At 33.3% G+C, this 24417-nt stretch overlaps 1 pseudogene; it reads left to right on the top strand.

The window, feature by feature from the left end:
* Positions 1 to 24417, top strand: part of LOC149232458 (folate synthesis bifunctional protein, mitochondrial-like) — an 82787-nt pseudogene that overhangs the window by 57409 nt on the left and 961 nt on the right.

Here is a 24417-nt window from a genome sequence, read left to right as displayed (position 1 = left end):
TAGAACCACAATCCTAGACCATAAGGAAATTTAAGGAGAGTAGTTCATAAAATAATTAAGCAACAAAAATCTTTCGTAGGTGCGCCAAGCTCTTCGATCGAGATTAATGGTTGAAACATCATTGCACCCCGCACCCCCCCCCCCCCCCCGACCAACTCCCCCCCACCTATAAAAAAATTAACATAGGGGGGTTGATCAATGACCTATCACATATGGTACTTAAATCCCCCTATCTCCTTTGAATGCACTAAATAACATCCATAGACCAGTTGGATCTAATGAATAGGACAATACTTCAGGGCCTTTGCTTCTTTTTTGAGCTTCGACAAGGGGGATTTGTAATTCTTCATATATGCCCCCAATCTAAAATGACACCATATCACTTAGCCTATCCCACTAAACTACCACTAATGCATATACATGGCTAATTTGTTTAACACTATAAAGTCATACATAACTAAATCTATTCCAAATCTCAATTGTTTTTCTATCTTGCCTACAAATCAACTTTCTGCCATCTATCATTGCATGTCATTTCCATGTGTCAACCAAAAGGGCACCATTTGGCCACCTAAAAGGGAAAAATACACCTACCAAATGTCGCATTGATAGAGTGCCACATCATCACCTTTGTTACATAACTACCACCCATTTCCACTTGGTTGCTACCTCATGCTACCACCTATCACATTAATAATTGTGTAAACGGTTTCCACCCACTACTCACTTCTCTTCACTACTTATGTATACTCCATTGGACTTGGTAGTTATATAAGAACTTTTATTTCTTAAACCTAGCCCGCAATGGCTACGAGCCTCATTACCATCTTTTGGTACCCATTTGAATGAATGATCACTAATTGGATTGGCAATGCGATAAGTTCTTATGTGCTTATACCTAGCCCCCTATAACAAGGGGCTATGACTAGGAGTCTCATTGGTTAGCATGCAATTCTTGTGAGACATTTCATCAAGTGAAGACCAATTGGATTAGCATGTTGTTTGGTGCTTGGGTGCTAACTGTCAGTGCCTTGTGACCAGGGGTTCTGATTGTAGGCATATCACCCTACCACCTTCTACTCACCACTCATAGCCAATTCCTTACGATGTCACCTAGCCTACTCAATTTCTAATTCATTAGAGTCAACCAATCAATATCTACCATCTTCTATCTATTCTATGTGATTTCCACATCATCATTGATCCAAGAAAATCCACTATCTAGTTGATCTTTTAAGCAATTTTTTTTTATACATTCAAGAGGCCTAGATATCTAGATATGTTTTTTAGTATGGAACCATAACCGAAGTGTAATTGTGAAACAACAACATTCAAAATAAATATGAATCTGGGTCTTTGATTAAGTGGTTTCCTTGTTTATCATCTAGATACCTGTGTGCCTAGATATCTCTTCCTATAGAGAAATTCGTTGAATGAAACCTTTCCCTAGCTAGTTTAATTGAATTAATATATCTCTTGTGCATTCACATATGTCTAGATATCTAGTTATACACATGATCTACTTTTTCTTAAGAACTATGCCAGTCTCAAATACATGAAGGTCTAGATATTTGAACCCCCAAATACACTTGGATTTAGCTAGAATCCAACTTTTTCTTCTAAGTGCCAACTTGGTTGCACCCCATATGGCCAATATGCCCAAATTCCTCGAATCCCTATCTAAATAACATATACTACCTTCAATTCAAACCACATTTTCTCTTCATCCCTTGGGAGTTTGAACTAATTCCATATAACATTGGAAATGTCTCTTAGATTTCCATCCAACAAAGAAATTTGCATGTGGTTTTGAAAAAGTTACTTATAGATAAAATTCCTTCAAATATAGGTTATTAGGCTACACATGTAGTATTCAGAAAACACAAAGAAACCTTAAAATCAACATAAACAAGTTCCCCCTAAACTTGTATTCACTTGACATCAACGACTATACTTAACATCAATGAGGACCAATTGTTAACTTTCTCCACAATGTCTCCTTTTCGAATTGATGGAAACACCACCAAACATCGCCAGTCATTAATGGAAACACAACCACTTGAAAAATCTCCCCCCATCAGGTTTTTGAAGAGATTTTTGTTGTTTTCTCAGTCTCCATTGTTTCTATTTGTTCACTCTCCAATGCTACTATTTTCTCACTCTCCCCCTTTTCTTATGAGAAACTAATCGTTAATCAATCTCCCCCTTTGCATGTTTTGCCTCTAAAAAAAGGTGGAGGAGGTCCATGCTATCATCTAAGGGTGCTCTTTGTGCCATGCAAGGTAGAGATGACCAAAAATCAGTGTTATGAGTGAGTATAAGCAAGAAGGATCAAGTGACTGCCCTTCAGAGGATCATAATGTGGAAAACATTGCGGGTGATCTTGAGAGGGACTTATTGCACCAACATTTGGGATTGGGATTGTATAATTTAGGGCCATGGATAGGTTGAGCTATGCACTTGGTAAGAGGGCTTATGGCTTCACAACTTTCACTAGGCTAAAGGACCGAGAAGGTTTCCAAATTGGCTAAGTGTGGGATAGATGGAGTAAAAGAGGGAAATGCATCTGGACCTTACTCAAACTTGGATCACACAAAAAAAACCACCAATAAAAGCCATAAAGATACACAAGACTCATGAATTATAATCACACATTGAAATGACAACAAAGAAACACTTATGTCTAACTGTGAAAGTTGAAACACCACATTACGACACTTAGAACACAAGTTATGACAACTATGACAATTGTAACCAAAAGTTGTGCTAGGATGTAGGAATGTGTCTACCATATATTCTAATTATACATAGCACCAAATAATGTAGAATAGTGCACCATAACTAACATTGGTGACGTGAAAAGGTGTGACACATGTACGAGTGAAAATCACAAGAGTGACTTGTGCAACATGAGGAAAACATAAGATGACACTTGAAAAATGTGAACGCCCTTGAAAGAAACACATTCCAAAGCGAAGATAACATGAAAATTCCACTAATAAAATTGAAAAGGAGAAAAAGTGAGAATTGTGAATGTGAAAACAACACTTGTGAAAGAGAAAGTGCACAAAAGTGATAGTTGAGAGAACTCATCGAAATGAAGGTACAAAAGAAACCAAAGTGATGTCATGAGTTGATCATCACACAAACACTGCAGCAAGCAACGGGTGGTGCTATCGCTGTTCAAGATTGCATAAAGGAGGTGTTCACAATGTGAACTCATCGAAGACTGTGCATATGAGTGCAAATGATTTGACTATTTGAAACTAGGAAGAAGACTTAAACACTTTGAAAAACATCAAGCAATCATGGAGTAACCATAGAGTGACAAATTGTAATATCCTCTTTAGGCTCCAAAATTCAAGCATAGATAGAATTCTGGAGGGTGTTTATCGCACCGATAACATGCGAACTAGTTATAGGATTTATTGACTCAACTAACTAACTATGACTATGATGAGGCCCCTTGGGCTTGTTACATAAATAAGGGGTTAGGGTTGGACCTTAACATGCCCTCCCCCATCAAAAGAATCCTTGCCCTCGAGGTGGAATTTGTGGAATCTGTTGAAGAATAGTGGTTTGTTCCCATGTCACATATTCTGGGGAGGTTTCTTTCCACTTTATGAGGTCTCCCTTGATCATTCGGCCCTAGATATTTCTTTTGCAAGTATCGAGGACCATTTTAGTTTGAATCCAAAGCGACCCTTCCTCATTCAATTTTGGGAGACGTGTTTGAACCCTACAATTGTTCCACATAAATTTCTTGAGGCAGGATACATGGAAGACTAGTTGTATTTTTTAAGTAGTTAGGAGGGCCAGTTGGTAATCGACTACTCCTATATGGTGAACTACGAAATAAGGCCCTTAAAATTTTGGGGCTAGTTTCTAGAAACCCTTTTCTTTGAGAGAGGTTTGCTTATAAGGTTGGATTCATAGGAACACCTAGTCACTCACTTCAAATGACCTCTTTGAATGGTGTTGGCAGCCTCTTACTTCATTCAATTGTAAGCTTGATGTAGATTATGTTTGAGATGAGTGATCATGAAGGAACAGTTCTAAAGGATATGATTAACTTCCTGTACTTTCGAAGATCCGGGGATATAATAAGCTAGTGAAGATGGGAGTTGCCATACACTTCCTCATATGACATCATCTTGGTGGCTTCACGATAGTTAATATTATACCACTATTCTACTAAATGAAACCATTGTACCCATTAATTATGCTTATCAAACGTGAAGCACCGTAGATAGGTCTCCAAACATTTGTTAACTACTTCTATTTGACCATCATTTTGAGGATGATAAGTTTAACTCAGTTGGAGTTGCATGCCCCGTAGATTAAAAGTTTCCTACCAAAAATTGTTGGTGAAAGTGGGGTCTTGACCAAACACAATGGAATTCAACATGCAATGAAGTTTGAATAATTGGTCCATGAAAACCTAAGCCATGAATGTTGGGGTAAATGGGTGTAGTAGATTGCAAAAATGAGCATATTTGGAATGTTTTTCCACAACCACCATGATGACCGATTTATTGCTTAACTTTGGGAGACTTGTAATGAAATTTGTGGAACCATCTATCTAGACGAAAGAAGGGAGGGAAAGGGTTGTAATGTTCCCGATAGCTTGATCGTTTCCCCTTTATTGGGTTGGCATACTTCACATTCAACTACAAAAAAAAAAATTTAAAAATCTTCATTCTGGTCCAAAAAAAAGAGCGGGGAGCTGGTGCATAAGTCTTCTAAAAGCATGAATGTCCAACAACTAGAGAGGAGTAAAGTTCTTCCAAGATGTTTGGTTTGAGGGTGGAGGTTGGGGATAACACTACTCGATCCTTATAACAAAGAACCTCATCCTTCCAAGAGTAATCCTATGAGGAATTTGTATCAGCTCATAGTCTGTTAATCAGCTGGGACAGAGAGGGGTGGAAGAACCATTCATGGTGGGTTGATTCAATCCAATCTAGTATGGGTAGAGAGAGGGATAATAGGGTTCCCTCTTCCTCACAATGGCACGATAAGGCATCAATCACTACATTGTCATACCCATTCTTGTAAATTATTTCATAATCATATCCCAACATTTTTGTGAGCCATTTATTTTTTTGTGGTGACGATAGATGATGCACTAGGAAATATTTTAGGCTATGATGTTCAATGTGGATTTGGAAATGACACCCCAATAATTATGGTCACCAAGTTTCTATTGCATGTCATAAGGCCATTATTTATTTCTCATATGTAGATTAATCCAGACTTATGCAAGAACACAATAAAAAAATATAGAAACATAAATACTTCATTGCATTAACATCAAAGAACCAAAATATGCTTACATACAAATTGGAAATAAACTAGCTTGGGTGATGGTAGCTTATCTCTAAGAAGAGATGTGGCTACTACATGCTCGTGAAATGTCTTACAATGAGGCTCAAGGGCCCTTTTATTATCGACCAACAAAGGGAAACCTACACAACCAAAACACTAATTCCTTGAGATGGAACACCAATAATTCGTGGGCCCTGTTGGGATTAGTTGGGCAGCCAACTTCCCAACTATTATGGACCTACTGTGGACCGCAAAAGACTGCCATTTAGAGGGTCAAAATAACTCTAGAATTTAAGGACCCAAAAAAATTCTAAAAATAGTAAATGCTGTGATAATCAAGGAAACTAATGAAACTAACTAGAGGTCTAGGTGGAATAAGCAGGTGGACACCAATATCTACTTGGATTAGTCCTCCCCCCTTAGGAAGAGATGGTCTCCATTGTGTGTAGAGCCTCCATGATGTTAGGAAAATTTTGTTGAGCCTGGTCCCTGGTGAATTATTTTGCCTAGTGAAGGAGTTGACCTGGTTTGACAACTAGATATAGATGGATCCTATAATGGTGAGTGTTATATATTCGTGTGTCCATGATCTTGTAAGTTGTGTCCGGTTTGATGCAAATTGGGTTGAGCTATGTTGGTGTTAGTTGCCTGACAATGTTGAATGTGTACAACAATGGGGGAAAGTATGATCACAACCAGTCCACATTGAATATTGGGCGGAGGCTAAGGAATGGTGGAATGTTGAGATCAAATGAATTGTACCCTAAAACCTTGGTCATGGGGTACAACCCATATTGAAGCGAACAGAGCTTGTAGTAGGGCCCATCAACACACTCCTTCTACAAATGTAACCAAACTTTGTCACCCAACTCGAACTTGTGTGGTACCTGATGTTGATCATGACACTTATTGTGCATAGTATTGGATCTGTCTAATATGTCATGGAACTACTAGAATATGTGATGAATGAACTCAATGAAGTTATTAACCTTATCATCTTTAGACTAGAAATGATCTAAAAATGCCTGAGTAGCTACAAATGTTATGGCCACATCAATGGGTCATACTGACTGGAATCTCAACCCCACCTAAAAGGGGATGTTGCTAGTTGATCTATTGGAGCTTGGATTTAGTTGTGCTAGACATAGGGGAGAATTTGATTTGATGTGCATGGATGATATGAGTTGTACATGCAAAGAATGTGCACGACCATCCTATTGATGACCTATGTTTGGGCATCAATTTGGGGGTCGAAGGTTGTGGACTTAGTGACTTTGGTATCCAACATTGACCAGGGGATTAACTAAAATATACTTAGGAACTTGTTGTCTTGATCTCAGATAATCGATTGTGGTACTTCAAAGTGTACCTGCACTCATTCATAGAAGATCTTAATAGTGGATTCTGCTATGATACTCTTCTAGTAGGCCACCAGAATGGCCATCTTAGAGAATTTGTCGAAGACCACGAAAAAACATTCATTTCCATGCTTACTATAAGGAAGGATCGACATGTAATCTATGGACATGGATTCCCAAGGACGACTAGGAGTAGGTAGAGAAGTATATAGGCCTTGCTTCTTGATTTACAATTTTGAAATGGTGCAGGAAGCACAGGATCTAATGTACTTCCCAACATCCTGTAGAAGGTTCTACCAATAAAAATACTTTTGCAACATTTCCATTGTTTTCTCTACTTTGAAATGTCCAGTGACCCAACTATAGTTCGCCTCCCAAATCATATTGGTACGCTGACTTGAAGGAACATATAAGTTTCCTCTCTCTTCTCGTTCAGATGTTTCTCATGATATGCACAATCCCAAATCGTTCAGGCAACTCTTTCATTAATTTATGTACCTAGTATGTTCCGAAAATATTACATGTAACAATGGCATATTGTACTCCTTTTATCACATTAACATTTTGTTGGTTGTTTGACTAAATAACTTATTCAGACATCAGATCACACAAGTGGAGCGAGGTGGAGGAATTTTGCACTTTTTTAAAATGGGACACATAAGTTTTATAATTGCTGGGAGCTTGTGATTTTCTTGGGCATGTTATTTGATATGGTTAACACTGGATGTGATTAGAAATTCCATTTCAGCGCTTCATGATTTATGTAAATGATTGTTTATCAATGGCATTTCTTTTTTGTTTTGATGTGGCATGACATAGAATAATGAGTGGAGACGTTAACGCTCGTCACTGGACACAGATGGGATGGAGGGTTCTACAAGAATATATGACTGCAAATTTCTAAATTCCTCAAGACGTCTTAAAGTCTTGTGTTTCGGCTGTGTCATTACTTAATTATTGTATGTTTAGAACTTGATGGTGTTAACTTATTTTCTTTTCCATTAATTAATCGAATGGAACTGTGAAGTGTTAACTACTTGTCAATGATGTATAGCCAGGGTGGTTGGGAGGGTTTAATTAGTACTTCCTCACCCAGTTTCCATTTACAAGACATGACTATGTTGAAAAAATCTTGAAAAATGGATTCTATGTATGGCTATGCTAGGGATTTTCAGTACTGAAACTTTGTTGTATTTTCAATTCCGTGTTTAGTTTTTCATATTTACTTAATATAAAAAATTATAATAGAAATTGTCAAAAAATAAATAAAATTATATATATTATCTAACTAATAAAGTTTTAAATAAAAATGGTCAAATAATAAATTATGTAAATTATCAAATAACAATAATATATATTTAGACATAACTAACATAACTATACATAGTAAATGGTGGTTAAATACCATAAACATCAAGGCATCATAAACATCAAACACCTATTTTATTACACATCTCAAAGTGTTAAAATTTAAAAAATGATTTAAAATAATTAAACCATAACTTTATTTTAAAATGCTATTATTATTATTATTAAAAAAAGAATTAATATACAAGTCAATATATATATATATATATATATATATATATATATATATATATATATATATATATATATATATATATATATATATACACACACATTTAACAAATGATGTCGCAAGATTCTTAATATTGAGATTCACCTCAGTTTATCATAGAAATTCTTAATAATTAAATATGTTCTTTTATAATAAAATGAGCCAATACCATAACATATCAATATCACATGTCCAAAAAGCCATTACTCATTTCATATGATACTTGTTCATTTTGTTTTAATTAATCAAAAAAGAAAAAACATAAAAACTTTGAAGATAAATCTAAATCTTTTATATGTAAATACTATTAAAAATATTTTAGAATATTCCAGAAACTTTAAATTTTTATTATCCACCTAATAATTATTAATAACTAAAATAAAATATAAAACCTCTATTTCTAAATAAACATACCTATCTAGACAATTATAAAACTAATTTTACTTTAATCTACCTACAAAATTATAAAACTAATTTTACTATAATCTACACTAGTAAACTCTCTTTAATAAAATATGTGACATTAATTAAACAGAATATGCATTGAGCACTTGTCAAACTAAATATATATAAATAATTCAACTATTCTACTTATTATTTCCAATAGGTTGGTGAAAAGTTACAACAATATGACTTATATTACATATCTAACCATCAACTTATTAAATAAACTTTTTATTAAATAAACTTTTTATTAAATAAATTTTTTAAAATTAAAATTAAAATCAAAGTAAATATATTAAACTAACAAGAATATTTACCTTACCTTAAATTATATTTCATTTAATAACAAACTTCACATTTCTATTGATGACCCATTCATTAATTAACTTAGGAAAAACATACGTTTACAAATCTAAAAGTTATTTTAACTTAATAATTATTTTTTAAATATACATAATTTGTTAAAGCTGTATAATTAAACTTGGCGAGGCGCACAAGTTGTATGAGATACCAATAAATAAATAAAAAAGAACAACTTCGAATGATCGGTCGACAAACATGTAAATAAAAATAAAATCTAAGAAGGGATAAATGTTATTAAAGTTTGTCTAGATTTATTTAGTTAGTTAAAATATTTTCTATAGTTTACCTAGATTCTATTCAAACGAATTGTTTAATTAAAATAGATTCTACTCAAATTAATTGTTTAATCAAAATAAATAATAACGGAAGTGTTTCTAGTTTAAAGGATAGAAATAATTATCAATTGCACTAAATGCTGCAATAGAAATGCATATGAAAAAATAGTATAGATGTAGAGTGATTCATCGCCATAGAAGTAGAATTTTTGAGGGAACACCCACTGTTTTAGAGGGAATTCTTGTGTATCATTCTAAAGGAGTACCTTAGACTAGACATTCCCCATTAGTTCAACTTCAAAAAGCATATCATTGTAGTATTTGATTCCCCAAAACAATGCAATGACATCTGTAAAGGCACCATCCAAGACATAAACAAGATTGGGGATATCTTAACTTTTTAGCATTTAAATGAAAAATTGATAAGGTTTTGTTAGAAACAATGAAGCATGAAAACATAGGGGAAAAGGATTGAGTCACTTACTCATAGATGTATGTGGATCAAGTGGCTTGTAGTTGAAGCTAAAAGATTGGATCAAGTTGTTGAAGTTTAGATGTTGAGAAAAAATATTACAATCATTGTAATTCATCATGTAATTGAAGTTTGTGATAGGATTTTCACTCTCCAATACTCTTTGTAGTTGAGATTGACATGCCAACATATTCTAATTGGGCGCATGTGAAAAGTGCATTGTACGAGAGGAGATGTATTTCTACTAGTGGATGTTTGTACACCTAGACTCGTCAAATGTGGGGAATCTCTCCTTCAATGACTTGAAAGTGCATGAGATTTGCATCCTGCCAATTGATTCAATTAAAAAAAAAACAAAATTAAGAGGACTCTGCCAAAGTGGATAGGGTTGACATACTCAATAGACACTCTAGCAGAAGTGAGATTGTTGTGGCAGCGATAAGAATGTGTAGGGTAAGAGAAAATAGTGTCAATTTTGTGACACAACAATTGAGAGTCCTCTCAGCCAGAAACTATGAATATATATAGATCATATTCCAAGTAAATGAAACAAAACACTTACACTGATTTCATAGGAACTCTAAATTGAAATTGATCCAACTTTCATTAATGAATTAATCTTTCGAGCGCTATTAATTACTAAGCCGTAAAATAGGGGATGGTCACTATTGAGTTCTGCTCAAATTTTCAACTACACATAACGTAGGGTTTTCCTTTTTAAGGCATGTAGAGATAAATTATTGGATTTTTATTGGTTACTATCATTTGGGAGATTAGTTTGGCATTCATTCAACATTGCCACTAAAATTATATGAGAAAAATCATAAACTTCAATTTCAAATCACATGGGAATGAACCATGTTCAAGTTCTTCAATTTACATTATTTACATGGGAATGCGCCACCATGTTTGTTGTCTTTGGTAAAATAGAGTTACACTGGTGTGATTAATGAAGACATGTTGTAGACGGTGAGGGTTAAGAATTCTTATCCTGGGATGAAGGGAGTCTACAAACTCCACTTTGTGTTGTAAAAACATGTGCAAGAAGGATAAGCTAACACACACCACACATGGCATCGCAGTCTGAAAGAACATTCGATTCCATAATTTTTGCATATTCTAAAGTGGGATTTTGCACATTTAATTCATCTTCAGTGGGATTTTGAATTTCTAATGCCATTAGAGAGGAGAAATTCCTAAAAAATAATACTTCTTTCTGTTACTTTCCGGTATCCCTTATAAAGGATGGGCATTTAGACAAATGACATGATCTAATATAGAGTCATAATAAATCCCATAATGAAAACTTGGTCATAGACATGGCTCATTATCAGATTGAACACATCTCCTCCCAAGCTTATATTTGATCTTACTTGCTTTGTATTCACGTGAAAAGCAATAAATATTTTCAAAACTTGGCATGACTATAGCCCAATGAATTACTCTGAGAATACATATTGAATGTAACAAGACTTAGAAGACCATACAAACCTCTGTGACAACCTTGTTAGATTTGTTCGCAAGGTTGAAGCGACGCTCGGCATAACATCCTTCAACATGGTAATTTGGAGGTAGCCATTGTAATGAGAAATTAGGCATTGTAGTTCTAGTGACTAAACTAACATCCACATTGAACCCAACCCCAACACCAACAACGATGTTGGTAGTGGTCTTCGTTAATATGACAACTTTGCTATCATTAGATCTATCATTCAAGACTTTCTTGAGTTTCTTGGAATCCAACAGCATGCTTACAGTTCTACAAGCATAATAAAACAAAATAGAGCAAGGAATTACAATATTTGTAACATCTAATACTACATTCTCTTCTCTCCCAAAGAAAATTCTCACCAATTCAGCAGTCGATGAGAAGAAAGAATTGTTGTTGGCCCATTGCATTTCCAAGTTCTACGCATTGATAATTTCCAGGACTTTAACAACCATGCCAACACAATGGAAAATGACACCAATGGGGGGAAATACAATTTGAATATCACTGGAGATGGTGGGGTTGGTGACTGTGTCCACTACTTCTATGACCACACCAATCATTAGCACTATGCATGTTACAGATCCCCTAGCACTTTACATAAGACTGATTTGCAGGCGTTGTAAGAGAATAATCTAAAATTTGTTCCTTTAGTGAATTTTTACAGAATCTTCTGCATTTATGATTCATAAATAATGTAAGTCATCCAAAAAATCTACCTACCTCTTCCTCCACAAACAATTTTTGTGCCCATACTAGGAGCTAGGTAAGACTATGTATTTTAAAATGTTCTTAAAATAACTTGTTTATATTCACTTGTCATAATATGCTTTTTAAGTAAATTGTTTATATTCACCTATACATTGTTGTTTAGATTTGGAAATAATGCATATTTTAATACCTTTGGGTCCATTTGTGACTGCACCAATGGATATCGATCTCAAAATGCTTGCAAAATCAACCCTAAAACGATACAATCATTAATCTCAAAACTGAACCTCGAAAAAGGTAGTTCCTTATTGTTAGATCATAAATGGATTTGAGTGTTCACTCCTTGTTTACATTTGATTAGTCATGATAGTATTTTTATTGGAAATGACTTGGAGGATTTGGGAAAGTAGAAAAAATAAGGCCTATTTATAGTAAGAGGATAGTTAGGTATGTGAAACCTACTCGATAAATACATTTTTTCTGCATGTAACTACATCAGGATCACACCAAAGAGGTAATCATCTTGTGAAGTCTCAAATATGTCAAAATTGATGCTTTCTTGGAAAAAGAGGCTTTTGTAGAAATTGAATCCAAGAGATAAAATGGATTGTATGATTTTCATCATAAACTTCAATTTCAAATCACATGGGAATGAACCACGTCCAAGTTCTTCAATTTACATTATTCACATGGGAATGCGCCACCATGTTTGTCGTATTTGGTAAAATAGGGTTACACTGGTGTGATTAATGAAGACATGTTGTAGATGGTGAGGGTTAAGAATTCTTATCCTGGGATGAAGGGAGTCTACAAACTCCACTTTGTGTTGTAAAAACATGTGAAAAAAGGATAAGCTAACACGCACGACACATGGCATCACAGTATGAAAGAACATTTGATTCCATAATTTTTGCATATTCTAAAGTTGGAATTTGCACATTTAATTCATCTTCAGTAGGATTTGGAATTTCTAATACCGTGAGAGAGGAGGAATGCCTAAAAAATAATCCTTCTCTCTATTTCTTTCAAGTATCCCTTATACAGGATGGGCGTTTAGATATACAACATGATCTAATATAGAGTCATAATAAACCCCATAATGAAAACTTGGTCATAGACATGGCTCATTATCAGATTCAACACATCTCCTCCCAAGCTTATATCTAATCTTACTTGCTTTGGATTCACGTGAAAAGCAATAAATATTTTCAGAACTTGGCATGACTATAGCCCAATGAATTACTCTAAGAATACATATTGAATGTAACAAGACTTAGAAGACCATACAAACCTCTGCGACAACCTTGTTAGATTTGTTCACAAGGTTGAAGCAACGCTTGGCATAACATCCTTCAACATGGTAATTTGGACGTAGCCATTGTAATGAGAATGGAGGCATTGTAGTTCTAGTGAGTAAACTAACATCCACATTGAACCCAACCCCAACACCAACACTGATGTTGGTAGTGGTCTTCGTCAACATGACAACTTTTCTATCATTAGTTAGGGCATTCAAGACTTTCTTGAGTTTCTTGGAATCCAACAACATGCTTACAGTTCTACAAGCATAAGAAAACAACATAGGGAAACTGGCATCAATGGGGGGGAATACAATTTGAATATCACTCGAGATAGTGGGGTTGGTGATTGTTTCCTCTCGTTCTATGATGACACCAATCATTAGCGTTGTGCATGTTACAGATCCCCTGGCACTTTACATAAGACTGATTTGCAAGCGTTGTAAGAGAATATTCTAAAAGTTGTTCCTTTAGTGAATTTTTAAAAAATCTTCTGCATTTATGATTCATAAATCATGTAAGTCATCCAAAAAATCTACCTACCTCTTCCTCCACAAACTATTTTTGTGCCCATATTAGGAGCTAGGTAAGACTATGTATTTTAACATGTTCTTAAAATAACTTATTTATATTCACTTGTGATAATATGATTTTTAAATAAATTGTTTATATTCACCTATACATTATTGTTTAGATTTGGAAATAATGAATATTTTCATACCTTTGGGTCCATTTGTGACTGCACCAATGGATATCGGTCTCAAAATGCTTGCAAGATCAACCCTAAAACGATACAATCATTCATCTCAAATCTCAACCTCGAAAAAGGTAATTCCTTATTGTTAGATCATAAATGGATTTGAATTTTCACTCCTTGTTTACATTTGATTAGTCATGATAGTATTTGTATTGGAAATGACTTGGAGGATTTGCGAAAGTAGAAAAAATAAGGCCTATTTATATTAAGAGGATAGTTAGGTATGTGAAACCTACTCGATAAATAAAGTGATTTTCTGCATGTAACTACATCAGGATCCCACCAAAGAGGCAATCATGTTGTGAAGTCTCTAATATGTCAAAATTGATGCTTTCTTGGAAAAAGAGACTTTTGTCGAAATTGAATCGAAGAGATAAAATGGATTGTACGATTTTCAACTTCAACACAGTGGTATATGTATAACATTGATCATATTCATAACATTGTCCATAAGGACTCATTTGTTGGATTTATATGAGAATAACCCCAAATAACCCAAAATATGTGCTTTTAGTGAATTTTTAAACCACCTCTTCCATTTTTCACTTAGAATTCATGTAATTCATCAAGATTAAACAACCTCTTCCATTTTTCACTTAGAATTCATGTAATTCATGAATATTAAACAACCTCTGCCATTTTTCACCTAGAATTCACGTAATTCATGAAGAAAAGTGACCTACCTCTTCCTCCACTAGTTTTTTTTAGTGGTATATGTATAACATTGATAAAATTCATAGCATTGTCAGGAAGAACTCATTTGTTGGAGTGATATGAGAATAACCCAAAATCTGTGCTTTTAGTGAATTTTTAAACAACCTCCTCCATTTTTCACTTAGAATTCATCTAATTCATGAAGATTAAACAACCTCCTCCATTTGTCACTTATAATTCATGTAATTCATGAAGAAAAGCGACCTACCTCTTCCTCCACTAGTTTTTTTTAGACGAATAACTAGGTAAGCCTGTGTTTTGATTTTGTCAATTCAACTTTCTATCTTATAATTTGATATGTACTACCATGTTATTAAGGTTTGTTTACATTCAATTCACTGATATGTAGTAATATGCTTTTGAAGTAACTTATTTTTGTGTATATTGAGTTATATGTTGTTTTTTTAATTTGGAAATGATGCATATATTTGAGACCATTGAGTTCATTTGTGACTACTCCAATGGAAGTTTCCTTCAAGTGATGTCACCATCGAATCTAAATAATCAATATCAATAATAAACCTCTTCTAAGTTATTTTTTTTGTTAGATCATAAATAGATTAGAGTTTGAAAAAATAAGGCCTATTTCTAGTAAGAGGATAGTTATGTATGTGAAACATGCTTGATAGATAAATTTCTTTTGTGCATTCAACTATCTTGACCATCAAGATCACACTAATGAGGCAATCATCTTGTGAAGTCTGTAATATGTCCAAATTGATGATTTCTTGGAAAAAGAGTCTTTTCGAAAAACTCAATCCAAGCGATAAAATGGATTATACCATTTTCAACTTAAGCTAGTGTTATATGTATACCATTGATCATATTCATAAAATTGTCCATAACGAATGATTTGCCAAAGTTATATGGGAATAATCCAAAATTTGTGCTTTTAGTTAATCTTTAAACAACCTCCTCCATCTGTCATTTAGAATTCATGTAATTCATGCAAGAAAGCGACCTACATCTTCCTCCACTAGTTTTTTTTTCCTATATGAGGAGTTGGGTAAGCCCATGTTTTTATTTTGTCAATTCAACTTGGTATCTTATGACTTTATACGTATTGGAATGTTCCTAGTTGGGCAAGCCCATGTTTTGATTTTGTCAATTCAACTTGGTATCTTATGACTTTATATATGTTGACATACTCGTAATATTTTTTTATATTCAACTGTATCATATGTAGGAAGATGTTTTTAAAGTAACTTGTTTTTTTTATCTTGAGTTATATGTTGCTATTTTAATTTGGAAAGGATGAATATATTTCAGGGTCCCTTCGTGATTGCTCCAATGGAAATTTCCTTCAAGTGACGACACCATAAAAGTTAAATGATCCAATAAACAGTCTCAATACTCAACCTTGACAAAGGTATATTTTTTGTTAGATCGTAAATAGATTGGAGTTTTTGGTATTTCTTTTCTTAGATCCAAAATAGATTGCAGTGTTTGCTTCACATTTATATTTGATTTGTTGGGGTAACATAAGGCCTTTTTCCGGGAAGAGAATAGTTGTGTATGTAAAACCTTCCCCTTCTTGATAACTAAATTTCTTTTGTGCATATGACTATCCTTTGCATGACGATGACACCAAAGAGGTAGCCATCTGGTCACTGAAATTGAGTATTTTCTAATAAAAGAGGATTTTGCGTAAACTGAACCCTATCTATAAAATGTATTGTATATGTTGATGACCTAGCCATCACTATAAATTCCAAGTTTTTTATTGAAAATATAAAAGTTTATTTGTCAAATTGGTTTATCTAACATTAGAATTATTGTTTATGAATAGAAATTTGGAAAGAAATATGCTATAATAGTTCATCAAACAAAATATGAAAATAAATTCTTGAAAAAGTCCAATCTAAACCATTGTTGACTCATTAAAATACAATGTACATATATATATATTTGTTCCATTAAAATACAATGTAAATATAAATAGTAATGATGGAATGATTGAAATTAACATTATATTAACAAAATTTGGAAACTTAGGTAACTAGTTCATAAACACAGAACTTATCGCCCACTTTCTTTACAAAGACAAATAATGTGTGAAACACAAATAATGTATGGATATAACTTCTATATCTTTTCTTACTTTTGAACATATATTTCAATATTCAAAATGACATAATATTATGTGTAGCTCATACACAAAGAATCAACTGCAACCGTATTAGTTGTTAGTAGGCTCAAGGACACGATATGTTTATCGCATTAACATTTTGTTCGTTGACTGCCTAAATAAGTTATTAAGAAACTGGAAGTGTATGATTTTCGTGGGCATGTTATGTTGTGAGATGGTTTACACTGCATGTGATTAGAAATTCCATTTTGGTACTTCATGATTTATATAAAGGGTTCTACGAGAAGATATGGCTGCAGATTTCCAAACTCCTCCACACGTCTAAAAGTTTTGTGTTTCGGCTGTGTGATTAATTAATAGGTGTTGCGTGCGTGTCTCAATCACAGAAGCGATGAATACCTGGCACAAAAGTTCATATGTACGGCTTATATTTCTAAATTAGCAATGGTATCAAAAAGTGCAAAGAGAGGTAGATCTAAATTAGCAATTGTCTCAAAAGGTGTAAAGAGAGGTAGATAGGATTGTTAAATCTGAATTGTTGACTTAGACTTTGGTTTGAAATAATAATTATTGTATTAGATTTAGGTTTTTTAATATATTTGTGTTAAGTTGGTAATAAAGAATCAAAATAATAATTGAAATATTGAGATGATGAAAGTCCCATAGTTTGTCTATACATATCAAACAAGCCTTGGTGCCACATTCACACTTTACTTAGCAATGAGAAATGAGATCTTTCTGTCACCTACAATATAATATGTGACAACTATTCAAATTATGGTTCTTATATTGTGAACGACAAAAACTTTTATAATTCTACATCATCTAATGAACTAGCAGATGCATGGAGCTTTTGTATAAACTCTCTAGTATGGTATTCACATAATGTTTTACACTATCAACAAATAATTTGTCACTTCAAAGGCAAGTGGAACATATTTCCACTCATAAGCAAAGACACCCTTACTCATTACAATTATGGATAGAGAACATTGATGGGTATGTTGGGTGTAATGCTTCCATGTTGTGTGTAGTTGTCAGTGTGAGTCCCTAGGTGTCAATCTAGAAGGTGTTGATTCCTATGTGATAAGTTGGAGTCTTGATCTAGATGTGTCGAAGTATGTAATTTATGTCTTATATATTTGCACCTATGCTGATCAATAAAGGTATCTAAGTGTGTGATTGGTTTGTGTTGTGTGGATCCGTTGTCTCTCTCCTCTCTCTATTTTATAACATGGTATCAAAGAAAAATTTGGCTTCATTCCATGATGAGAAGGCCAGGAAAATGTGAGAGAGTCTTCAATGTTATTGCTCTATACATAGATAGATTAATATAGATGTGTGATAGTTGATTTCTGGTATGAGTTTTATTTCTCCATGCGAGTGTTTTCTAGATTTACATTTGATATTAAGCGAAAGTTCTGAACCATTTTCCTCATAATATCTACAACTTCATAAATCTACAAGCATTTCCTTTCATTGCATGTGGCACAGTAAGTGGCGTAAAAGCTCTACATCTTGTTTTTGAAAAGAAGAGGGTCATGGAATAGTCACGATTGTGGATCTACATTGTGGATCCATGTGAAGAGGTAGAGGAATTTTTTTATCACGATTTCGTGTAATTCTCAAATCTGGGCTCGAAAATGTTTGTGTGAGGAGTCCTAAGAGCTATAGGGATGATGCATTTGTGGCAAAACACATCCAAAATTTAGATGAGCTCCGGGATTTATGAATTTTGGGTGTATTGTGAGTGTGTTTTGCAGCGTGCCAGCCAAGCCTTTTCGCAGTCCGACATCATTTTGCAGAAAATACTCCATCAAGTTAGAACTGTTGAAATTATAGTGGATCGTGTAAGTTTTGATGTATTCTTCAGCGACACACTGCGTTTGTATGATGTTGTCCTCCTATGCAAGCTCTGGAAAGAGCCTACTTATTCATCGATTCGAGCAAGTTCATAGAGAATCATAAATTATCGATAGAGAGTCGACCAATAGACAATGTATCCTTAGCGGAATGATTGGCTTCGAAATAAGAATAACTTCAGTCCCTCAGTTGAACATTAACAAGATTCAAAGTCAACGAGGAGGACATGAGCAGCTCAATGTGATCTGACTGTGTTTTGCTTCATGTGAACTGTGTGACCGAAAGTGGCAACACATCAAAGGTCTTGAATTCGTTGGTCGTGGAAAGGGATGTCTTTTTGACGAAATAGCAGAGCCCACCTCTAAATTGTTGAGCTGAGTGTGATCTGAGTGCGGGGTTCCTACGCTTCCATAGGCAAAGAGGTTGATCTGATATTTTTTTGTAAGCATTATGATGCGATTTAAACATAATCAATTTTGTATTAAAGGAATTCCTCTTCCACGCGACATTTTATAGACTGCAGCTCTGTCAAGGGCCATATGGGAAATCAAGAAGGCGCAAAACAAGGACATTAATCTTCAAAGCAAAACAGATTTTGCAACAAAATATTTTTTGGTTCACTGAAGAATTTCAAGTTTGGTCTTCATATGGTGGAATTATTGAAGATTTGTCCGCATGGAAGTTCATTCCAAATTGGAAAGAAGGATTCGATCGATCAAATCCCAACGACGTGCAAAAATGACTGGTTCACGTGTCAAGTTTTCAAGTAACACATCCATATGGACAATGATAATTTTCTATTTGGATAACTGTTGATAGTTCAATATAAAATAATGGAAATCAGTTTTGTTGTCATCATAAGATTGTTGGGTTCTTTGTTCTGTTTTTATTGTTTCGTTTAAGTTGTGTGAAAAAAAAATATATATGTTGTTGGTAAAGATTTCACGGTGCAGTTTTATCAAGTGTAAGGTGTGAAAAATCAAATTAATTACCAACTATATAGAATAGATTAACATATTTTCAAATTGGTGGTTTTTGATGCATACTATGACACAAGAAGATACCATGAATTTGACTATGTATAATCTGTTATAAGCTGGTGGCCTCATCTAGAGCCAAGAACATCATCTTACATGTTCATTTGATTGTGTGTTTAAGAGGTTATCTTGTAAAATTGACTTCTGAATATATTTACCCAGGCTGTCTTCCTAGATAACTAGGGAATACAGTGGAAGACCATGTGTTCAATAGATGGATGTATGTCAATAGGATGGTTCAGTATCAAGACCGACCCATCGTGCTCCAAGAGGTTGAGAAGCGTCAATTCTACAAAGTACGTCAAAGATGGTCTAAAGTGATTATGTTTTAAATGGAGGTCAAGTGATAGCTTGAAGATGTGGTGGTGAAGAAAAAGCAGTTTTTGCAAGATTCCAGAGTAGATGTGAGTGTTGGTGAAGACCAGTGAGACATATATCATATTATTGTTGTAATATGTGCATTGGTCAATGTAAGCACTAAGGGAGGATGTTCCAAGTAATGCTTCCATGTCATGTGTAGTTGACCGTGTGAGTCCCTAGGTGTCAATCTAGAAGATGTTGATTCCTATGTAATGAGTTAGAGTCCTCATCTAGATGTGTCGAATTTTGTAATTTATGTGCTATATATTTGTATCTTTGGTGATCAATAAAGGTATCTAAGTGTGTGTTTGGTTTGTGTTGTGTGGATCCATTGTCTCTCTCTATGCTTTCTTTATGTTATAACAGGGTATCATTTGGAAATCATGATCCAAAAACAAAAAGGAAAAAAATTATTTTTAGTATTCAACCAAAACAATCTGGTGGGTAACCCATTTTTTAAATCCAAATTGAATACTTTTGATAGATCCTTACCCGAGATGAAAGAGTGCTTTTTATTGGAGTTGGTTTTTGAAAAACATTTAATTCATTAGAAATGTAATTAATATTATAATGATAATTTGTATAATTTAATCAAAATTAAATGTAAAAACAAGGTATCTCATTACACATAATTTTCCTTGCAATTTTAGGCAATTATATTCTACCATAAAAACATGTGACTAAACCGTTACGAATATTAGCCCCCCCATTAAATCTAGTAGGGTTTGGCATTGTGCTCATTATCCATGGACACAAAGCTTTTGATTTGTTTTCCCTTCATTTATGAAGATGATGCTTGTGTTCATGATTCTCAATATTCTCCCTAAGGATTAGGATCCATACCTCACCAACATTATTTTATTTACCTCTTATTCTTGCTTTTCTCCTTATGCAAAGATTTAAATTATAATGAGAAGTAGATAATGAAAAATATACATTTTAATAAGTATCAAATATTTTTAAAGATTTTAATTTTGAATGATTTTCTTGCAAAATTTAAGAATAAAAAACCACTATACCTATTTAAAAATCATGCACGAATATAGCAACAATATCTAGAAATATTGACATAAAATATATCAAGCAGTTATCCATATTGAAATATTTACTTTTGCAATGTTAAATATTATAATTTGCATTGGTCAATGTTATGACAATGTTGTTTTATCAACATTTAATGAAATTATTGATTTTAATTAATAATGTAAATGTGTGAGTTTGCTATGTTTTTAGTACATACAACAAAAATCATTGAAGTTTCTAAATGTGATACTTATTCATCTGTCTGGTAGCACTTGAGAAAGACTGAGCATTTTTGTCTAGTGGAAAAAGAAAAATACTAAGAGCAAAATATTATTTATATTTTCCAAATTTTAATTTATGGTCTAATCGTGGTGGTTATCTAGAGTTTTGATATCATTTTGATGGCTAGACAAGAAAACCATACAGTAATATAATATATAAAATTGTTACTCTGCAAATCAAATTAGGTCAATTAATTATTTGAAAATAAATCATTAAATAAACTCAAAATTATTAATAATTATGTTAATAGATGTTTATATTTTTTAATAGGGTTTTTAGAATTATAAAAAATTATTAGATAGATGGTGGAGATTTAAGCTCCATAGAATAATGTAGAACATTATTAGTAGTATGCACATATAATAAGTTGAGATTTAACTCCAAAATAGATATGTTGTTTTTTCCATTTAAATTAAATTGATTAATTAAAAAAAAATGTCATATTACAATCAAATCTCTCAACCAATAAAATAATAAAACATAAAATTTTAATATAGAAAAAACCTAAAATTATTTATTTAATATTATACATTAAGTAAATGAATAAATATTCATAATCCAAATATAATAATGTAAAATTATTAATCTTAAGCAAATTGATAAATATTAATGATAAAAAAAAAAAGCTAATACAGAAACAATAACCAAGTAATTTCTATAATAACTTTCCACCAAAAAAAACACTAAAAAAATATATTATAAATGATACACCATATTTATTTATTTAACTCAGCAATTTCATCTCCATCCCTATTCATTGACCGCCTCCGAGCTTTCCCAATTTATCACACTTGGGGATTCTACCCATATCTTCACCTCTGCTTCTTTAAAATTCGTCATCTCAAGTTTCAATGTTGTTGTCATTATGTAAATTATATAAATTCTACCTGCTGGACAGGTAGTTGCTCCAGAAACCCATCAACCCAATAACTGTTTAGAAATGATAGAATTCTGTGATAAATGCTTGGTGATTATCCACTCAATCTTCCAGCCAAATCTGTTATTTTAGGAAAGGCCAAGAAATAAAACAGCGTGTGTTCATATTGCAAGAATAATATAATCACAGTCGAACCTTTGAAGTCCACACCGAATACACTATCTGTGCAAATTGATCAGAGTCGATACTTTGAATAAATAGACGGAGCAACGTTCGTACCGTATGATTTGTTTGAAATCATAAGAACGCATAATGGACATAACCTAATTTTAATTGGCTAGGTATAAACACTTTGAAATGATAAAATAACCGCTCCGGATATATTGGCACGTTTGCTAGTCAATTCACTGTATAGGTTGTTTGCTTCTTTTTATTTATGCATGGATTCTCGGCCAGTCAATGAGAATAAATTCAGATTGGGAGTTCAAAATAGTAAAATGTTAATATGAGACTATTGAAAAACGTTATAGGCTTCTAACTTGTAGATTCTCGAAATTTTTTTACTTTATTTTGACATTCAAAGTAAGTCAGATTAACCACATATTTTCCGACGTTAATCATCTATTTGCATAGGAAGGGCTAACTAATGAAATAAATGGAAGTTGAAGTTAACGCATATTCATTCTTAAATTTAAAGACTTAACCCATAAGAAACATCCCAAATTTCTTTAATGAAGTGATAATGAAATAAAAATTGGAAACTAAATTCTTGATATCATATTAACAGTGGGGATGTCTATCACTGGCTGAGAATGCAGGTTAATTAATCACTATCATTCAAGGAAAACCATGCCACTTGAAGTTACCTTGCTCTCTTATAATTTATGTTGACTCATCACTATCACTCAAAGAAAACCATGCCACTTGAAATAACCCACTCGTAGTCCATAATGGACAGGCTTTCACTCATAATAGATGCCTCCACATCTTGCATCATTTAAATGTTTCCTTATATCCAAGAAAGATGAACTCTTAACCAAGCAAAATCAATTTTAAGGCGTACTCCAGACCCACTCATATAATGATATCTGCTTGCCCCTTTTGTTCTCTACTTTTCACATATCCTTTCATACATCACATAAAATAAATAAATAATTTTGGTGAGGATTTGAATTTGATATCTAATTTTAACTTGCTACTGTTCCATTTTAATTAAAGTAAGACTGTATGTTTATTATATATATTAATTCATTTTTTTTTTAATTGGATATGTACATTGATTTTTTATATCTATTAATATTTTTTAATATATAATATACATTTTTAATATAGTATATAAAATTTTGATATAATAAAATCAATTATAAACTTAGTGATTGTTAATATGAGACGATTGAAAAATACTTATAGACTTTCCCTTTCTAGATTTTCCCAATTTACTAAAACAATACACAAAGTCCCTGCACAATTTGGCAAAGACTTTGCCTCTTCGAAGAACCTATTAGTGCTTTTCCCTTCCAGGTTGTTTTCTATATGAGATTATATCAGATTAATCATCATTTGAAATCGTGTCTGGTTTTTTAGCATGAAAAGCAATAGCAAACTCCACTCTAATTTTGGGGAACATGGAAACTTGCAATTCGTAGAGGATTGTATTGCAATTTCAGGATGATTATTGTTCAAAAAATGCATGGTGATTCATATAAGATCCAAATAAGAAATGGTAGAATAAATTGTGAATCCTGGGCTCTGCCCCCCAAAAAAATCATGTTCAATCTTCATATAACATCAATGACAGAAGAATTAAGGAATTGGTGCTTATTGGCGAATACCAAGGAGAGCACATATGGAAATCACTGAATACATACCGATTGGCTGTGCGGAACTCGCCTGCGCGTGCCCACATTGAACACGCCGACTTGCAACCGAAATTTTCGAATTAAACAATCATTGACCATAGCAATTACACAATCGAAGATATGACTGCAGATTTCTAAACTCCTCAACACGTCTGAATGTCTTGTGTTTCGGCTGTGTGATTAATTAATAGGTGTCGCGTGTGTGTTGCCCTCCCATGATCCATCAATACTCTGCACAA

The sequence above is a fragment of the Pinus tabuliformis genome, chromosome J, assembly GCF_031772625.1.
Source record: "Pinus tabuliformis cultivar Carrire ecotype Pingquan chromosome J, CPIR1, whole genome shotgun sequence".
Lineage (NCBI taxonomy): Eukaryota > Viridiplantae > Streptophyta > Pinopsida > Pinales > Pinaceae > Pinus > Pinus tabuliformis.
This window is presented reverse-complemented; position numbering and strand designations above follow the sequence as displayed.